General features: G+C 47.0%; 1 protein-coding gene across 1 annotated transcript in view; it reads right to left on the bottom strand.

Moving 5' to 3' along the window:
• Positions 1 to 549: 549 nt before the first annotated feature.
• SUSD4 (sushi domain containing 4) overlaps positions 550 to 7,044 on the bottom strand; it is a 114,228-nt gene continuing 107,733 nt past the window's right edge. Inside the window, exon 10 of the mRNA XM_054023607.1 lies at positions 550 to 609. The gene's annotated coding sequence lies outside the window, so the exon portion shown is untranslated. The remainder of the gene's footprint in view (positions 610 to 7,044) is intronic.

The following is a 7,044-nucleotide window of genomic DNA, read 5'->3' as shown; positions in this document are numbered from 1 at the left end:
GCCGTCCCCCTTTGGATGGTCACCACAATTTCGGGTGACCAAGGGACGGGAAATGTTATGTAAAGCCTCTGCTCAAATGCAATTGTAAGATCTGTAACTTGTATCATTAAGTTCTGCAACCTTTTTGCAGACTTTGTAACTTCAATTATTGTTAGCATAGCAGTATGAATGCAGTGAATGTGTGCGTGTATGAATAAGCTCCATCTCTTTTCTATCTGACCCAACAGCGGCATCATAATAAAACTAATACAAGTGGGACCCTGGGTTGGTTTTTAGGGGAACAAAGGTACCACGGTTGTATGGCAGCAACCTTAATACCAATGTAAAAAGATTGTTGTAAGTGATGCAGATCTGCAGGGATGCAGATGAATCAAGTAGGGCAATTTATTTTAAAGAAACTAAATAAGCCGTTTAAAGTGTCCTGTATCAGAAACCTGACTTTTAAAATTAGGTAGTAAAAAAAAAAAATCCAAGTTGACAGAACCCCTTTAACATCCTTCAAAACATACTTACCACCCTCCACACTGTTGCTTTTATTCTCCCCCCCCCCCACCAAACTACTAATGCCTTGACTCATTTTCCTTGACGCTCCAAGTCATTCTTTTCATTCTGTAAAAGAAAAAAAAAATTCACCAAATGTCAAAGTTCACAAATGTGTTTTATTTGTATTGCACTTGTGAATATTACACACAGCTCCCTTCTGAATGGTGGCCAAAGACACAGGCCCACCTTTGTAAGCGTACAGATCTATTGTACAGAGTATAAACATGTAACTGCATTGCAGAAGTTGTATCTTTCCAGCAAAAGCACTTATAAACACTAGCAATTAACGTAGGGATACGGCTTGCATTATGCTTTGAGATTTCAGTACAATTATGGGCTGTATTGACTCTTCTTAACCAGTGACGACTCCTTTCTGGGCTCTAATTTTGACCGAGTCTGATCTGCTTTAAAGTGGGCTTCCTTAACTACTTTTTAAATGTTTTGATATTAATTTTTAAATTTAAAATTAAAAAACAAATGAAAAAGAAGGGGAATAAAATCAGGCTCAATCTCAATGTCTAATGTGCAGTTTGGTTTTTTTAACCAAGTAACCAGTTCAGGGCCCTCCTGAAAGGTGCTGAGAAGTCAAAGGGAGTTGAAGGCATTTAGCAGCTTGTAGGACTGGCCTAAAGAATCCATTCATAGCATATTTGATGATGAGGATGCAGTGCACGTCCGATACAAGATTTAAATGGGCAGCTCAGAAAAAAAGGATCTATTAGGAATCATAGAATGAGGAGGCCAATTCATCCATAGACTATAATGTAAATAAACAATTCCACTGGGGATTATAACACTCCATTTGTTAAACAAGCAGCGTTAGTGACACCGTGTAGAGCAGCACATGGTCAGTGGTGAATGGCACTCAGCCCTTGTAGGCTCAGGCCTGTTTGGTTTCTTCCTAGTGGAACCATAGACTAACAGTTCTGATTGTTTCCTATAAAAACTGGATTTGCAGGTATTATCAGATCTACAGAATAAAGAAATCTATTGCATGAAGATGCACCATTAATGGTATTTCTTGTGGTATCAAGGTGTGTCTTAGCGGTGAGGATGCAGAACAGCACAGCTTTGCTTGGCAATTCTTTCCCTACCCCATAAGAGAGAGACACTCCCATACAAATACATTTAACTGATGGTTTGTGGTAATAGAAACTGCCCACCCCCTTGGAATGCTAACTCTGAAATTCCTGTCTCTTTATAGCTACCATCCCAATGTTCTTAGGAAGACCTTTTGTCCCAAGCACCTTTTTGAAAGGCAGCAATTATATCAGGGGTGGGCAAACTATGGCCTGTGGTCCACATCCGGCCCGCGGGACCATCCTGCCTGGCCCCTGAGCTCCTGGCCAGCGAGGCTCGCCCCCGGCCCCTCCCCTGCTGTCCTCCCTCCCCTGCATTTGGGGGGGGGAGAAACAGGAGGTTGAATGGGGGCAGGGTTCCCAGAGGGGCAGAAAGGAGGGGGGGTTGGATGGGGCAGCAGGGGGCAGTCAGGGGCAGGGGTTCTGGGGAAAGGGAGAAGGGGTGGTTGGATGGGGCAGGGGTCCCAGAGGGGCTATCAGGGAACAGGGGTTGGATAGGGCAGGAGTCCCGGGGTGGGGGTGGGGGGCAGATAGGAGGTGGGGGCCGGGCCATGACCCCCTCCCCTAACCGGCCCTCCATACAATTTATGAAACCCGATGAGGCTCTCAGGCCAAAAAGTTTGCCCGCCCCTGAATTATATGGTTATAAAAAATACATCAGTTGACATGGCATTCCCACTAAAATAGCTGATAGCAGCAAGATCAAGATAGGCAAATGTGCTGCCAGAGAGATAACACAACAGCAAAGGTGAGAAGGTGAGAAGTGTAAATACTCTAGAGAGAGCAGGCCTGGGTGCTGAGGGAGAGAGTTAAGAGTGGCATTTGTCCAGCACTGGACTCTCAGAAGCCAGAGGCTGAGGGCAAGGAGCAGTAGAAAACTAACTAGTCTCATTTTGGCAAGAAGTTGGATGTAAACCTAACAACATAGTAACCGGCAGGTTCTCAGCTGCTCATTATAATAAAAGCACAATTATTCTTCTATTAAGAAACTGACCAAGCAGCAATAGGATCTAGCTGGATGGACTGTTCTGCTGTGTCCAGTGGCCAAGCTTTTCTAGCCTGATTTGCAGAGTGGCTGCTTAGCGATTGCTGAAGATCAACCACTTTAAAGGTGTCTCACATTAGGCGCCCAACAGCACTGGTCACTTTTTGAAAATCTTGGCCAATACGTCTGTGTGTGTATACGTGCACATGGGTTGACAGGTCTGGGGACCGACGGCATCAGAACAGGTAAAGCATGGGCTGCAGGAACACAAGCAACCCTCATTGCACCTCAACCATGATCTCCATAGAGCAATTCTAGGGACAGTGGGTCATTCAGTCTCTATGACCTATTCAGTCTTCTCTGCTGAGAATGCCAATGAGGAATGTGATTGTGGTGCTGTGATGGGGGAACTCTGCCTCTAGGAAACGGACTGATATCAACACTCATTTCACATCCCAACATCTTGTCTGAGAGAGAGAGAGAGAGAAGTAAGTGTGAAGAGCAGATAGAGAAAGCAAAGAGGAAAGACTAAGAAGAAGAAAAAAAGCAGAGGAAGTAAAAAGCAAATATAGAAAGATGGAGGAAATTCATCTGAGCACAAAGAAAGTCTTATCCATGGCAGACAAGAGTCACTGCTCCAAGCAGAGCTAATTCAGGCACCATGAAGTGCAGAGGCAAGAGTGAAGAACTGAATCAGCCCAAGGTACCTGAAGCATATTCTCATGGAATCTTTTTCTCTTTGTGCCTTTATTTCATTTTGAATCAGTCCAAAGGCCTTCCCATAGCGCCCTGCTAGGGTGTTTCCACTGGCCTTCATTGCTTTTAACCCATCTATTCTGCAGGCTTCTGCTTCAAATATGTTATTGTATGGATCTTGTGTTCCTGTAGTTAACAAATAATGACTGCATGGATCTTAGCTCAGCTCCTTCTGCCTTGTCCAGAAGGGGATTTCTTTCCAACTCACCAAGGAAAGCTGCCACCATCAGATCACAAGGGTCCTAGTTTGAGTCTCAGCTGTGTTAACGTGCAGGACACACACACACACACTAGCCAGCAGATGGGGGCATTTTCTGTTATTGTTAAATATTGGCTCTTCCACTCATGGAAAAGGTGTGTCTGGAAAGTCTGGGCCACATTGCTTCCGTATGGGGAAAACCCTAATGAGCATGAAGGACACTACATGAGTTCCTACTGAGGAGCTTTCTACCAATTATTCTGGGGTACAAACGGGAGAGTGGCAGGGCTTGGCTGTTCCTCTAAGATGGCTCCCTCAGGTTACCTGCAGAGGGAAGGAGCATGCATAAAATGACCTGAAACAGGACAGGGCAAAGCAAGGCCCCTGTCTCTCTGCCATGGCAGCATAACTCCTTCAAAAGCAGCCTGGGAGGGGTGGGTATTACAGCTGCACAGTGGGATTTGCTACTGGTTCAACCAGTATTAGTTTTGGAGCAGATGTGCCCTTGGAGATCCAGAAAAGCCGCTCTCTGGTTCCTCCCTGTCCCTGTTTGCTCCCCCAGAATCCAAGAGAGACCAAAAGACAGGAGCTCCATGCGTAGAAAGCTGCAGGTGTGCTGCTCTCCCCTAGGTCCAGGTTTGGCTTTTAATGTGGCATGCTGTGCTAACCTCTGCATTAGGAAGCAGAGAGGATCGGGCAGCCTTATGAAACTCCTTTTGCGGAACCAGAACAATGCTGAGGGGAAGAATATTCTGCATAAACCTGACAATCCGACCATGTCAGTAATATAACTGCTGCCTTCTCTGTAGCTCTGGACTCAAACTGTTGTCTTCAGCTAAATGCGGAGGGTGAATGACCTCGCAACGTGCACAGGGAGTTTCCAGTAAGGAGCCCTGCACCTATTGAACAGCCAAAGCTAGAAGTGAAGAGCAGATGAACACAATCTCAGATTTGATATAGGGTGAAGTCTGGTCCCATAGAAGACAATGGCAAAGCTCCCATTGGCAGCTGTGGGGCTCGGATTACACTCCGAGGCTCTTAGTGGAGCCCAGGTCTCTGGAGTACTTCCATTGCTGGACTGGAGAACAGCTCTGGCTGGAATCTGTGCAAACACCAAAGGGATGGCGAACATGCAGAAGACAATGCACAGGATACATTACTATACAAGTAACACTGAAAACAGGCTGAAATGATGGGACCTGGGCTAAGCCCAGTTATTTCTCCTAAATCCTTTGAGCCAGTGCATCTGTGAGACTTCTGGATAGGTCTGAGAGTTGACCAGTCAAATTTGCCTGACACAGTTATTTTTGAGAATTTTTTTTTCAGGGGCAGATATGACATCCGCAAAGATACAGATGCTCACTGGTTCAGAATGAGGCCTCAGAACACCTCTGTCTACATTCTTCTGACCAATCCTGTTGGATCTCCTGTTCATATTTCTATGTTAAAGGTTGGCATCTTAGTTAACACTTCAGTACCAATATATGCTGCAATATCCTTACAGAGAGGTTTGTCTGCTATAAGCAACTACACTTCTGTCTCCAAATGGTTAGCAACTACCACTCAAGAGAACTATACTGGAGATGACAGGAACATGTTTCTGTTTTTTCAGCCTACATTTGGCAGCACTGTGTGTGCTGTCTGCGCCAGCATTCCTCCTCTTGCTAGGTGGGTCTTTCACATGTTAACACGGGAGAGAAACTTTTTTTTTTTTTTCAAAATAGGACATTATCAAACCAGGGAAGCTGGCAGAGGGACTGCAGAGGAGATGTAGCTGCTGGAACTACTTTTAACTAGTTTTTGAAACTGGCTAGATTTCAACATTGATGTTATTTCTTTAAAGGTGACTATAAAATTGAGCTTGCAAAATTCCCTCACCTGTACCAAAACAATAGAAACTTATTTATAGTGCATCTCTGCACTCGAAGTACTAGAATGGGGAATTAGCCTTGACATGGTGGCAGTGGTCATAGGTGCTGACTCCGTGGGTGCTCCAGGGCTGAAGCACCCACCAGCAGCTCCCCACCCCACCCCAGCTCACCTCCACCTCCGCTCCACCTCCTCCCCTGAGCGCGCCGCGTGCCCGCTTTCCCCCCTAGCTCCCAGCGCTTGCACCGCGAAACAGCTGTTTCACACGGCTGGGAGGGAGCGGGGAGGAGGAGGAACGCGGCGCACTCGGGGAAGAGGCGAGGATTTGGGGAAGTGGTCCAATAGGGGCAGGGAGGAGGCAGAGTTGGGACAGGGCCTTTGGGGAAGGAGTTGGAATGGGGGCGGGGCCAAAGGTGAGGGGGCACGAGCACCCACCGGCACCGGGGTAAGGTGGCACCTATGGCAGTGGTGGGATCATTTTGAACCAGAGGCAGAGACCTCAGCATTTTAAAAGGACACATTTTTCCTTTTGGCAGCCTGCAGAGTCAGGGAGGTTCTTTTCTTTTCTTTTCTGCCTGAGGGGGAACAGGTACGCAAAAGGTTCAGCCTGCAAAGCAAGGGAGTCCAACAAGCAGTTTATTTTTTTTTTTTAGTTTAGTGGCAACAAAATAGCTATGCTAGAGTAGGGCAGCCCTGTGCATGAGGTTGCGGTCGGACACCTAAACCCTAGAGCAACCAGTCTTCTCAAAGTGGCACGCCACGGAGCAGACCCAGATCAAGCCCAGACATCCAGCTCCATGACAGAAATGCAGGGAGGGGATGGGGGACCGGAGATTTCCCTGGAGGGAATGGTCAGCCCTCCCCAACCTGAGATCCAGGTGCCAAGATGGAGGGATGCCCTTAACCCAGACCGAGTTCTAACTGCAGAAGACAGGAATTTCTTCCTACAGATGAAGCGCTTGGAGGCGAAAATGGAGGCGAAGTGCTTAGAAGCGGAGACAGAGCTGAAGTGCTTAGAACTGGAAAGGGCTAAGCTGGGTCAGCCAGGTATCCCTAACAGTCGCCCTCCAGGTATCGCTCCCCATTCCAAGGAATTCCCCCATACAACGTAGGTGATTATACAGAAGCCTTCTTAGAAAATTTTGAAAGGGCCTGCCTTGGGTACGACACCCCTACAGACCAGGATATGGTGGAGCCGAGGCCAAAACTCAGGGGACTCTTAGCAGAGGTGGCAGCTGAAATGCCTAAAGAACACATGAACGAGTACGAACTTTTTAAACAAAAGGCCAGAATTAGGATGGGGCTAACACCCGAGCATGCCTGTCAGCAGTTCAGATCCCTAAGGTGGAAACCAGATATGGCATTTTCCTGACATGCCTACCACAAAGTAAAAAACTGGGATGCCTGGATATCAGGAGCAAATGTTAAGTCCCTGGAAGATCGGTCTCTCCTAATACAAATGGAGCAATTCTTAGAGAGCGTTCCTGAAGAAATAGAAAGGTACAGCCTAGATGGGAAACCCAAAACTGTAATCGAAGCGGGGGAGATTGGAGCCAAATGGGTGGAGGTGGCGGAGAAGAAAGGTAGTAGCAGTTGGTGGGGATACCGGAAGG

This window comes from Malaclemys terrapin, chromosome 3 (genome assembly GCF_027887155.1).
Source record: "Malaclemys terrapin pileata isolate rMalTer1 chromosome 3, rMalTer1.hap1, whole genome shotgun sequence".
Classification (NCBI taxonomy): Eukaryota; Metazoa; Chordata; order Testudines; family Emydidae; genus Malaclemys; species Malaclemys terrapin.
The sequence above is the reverse complement of the archived record's forward strand: the minus strand, read 5'-3'. Positions and strand labels throughout refer to the sequence as shown.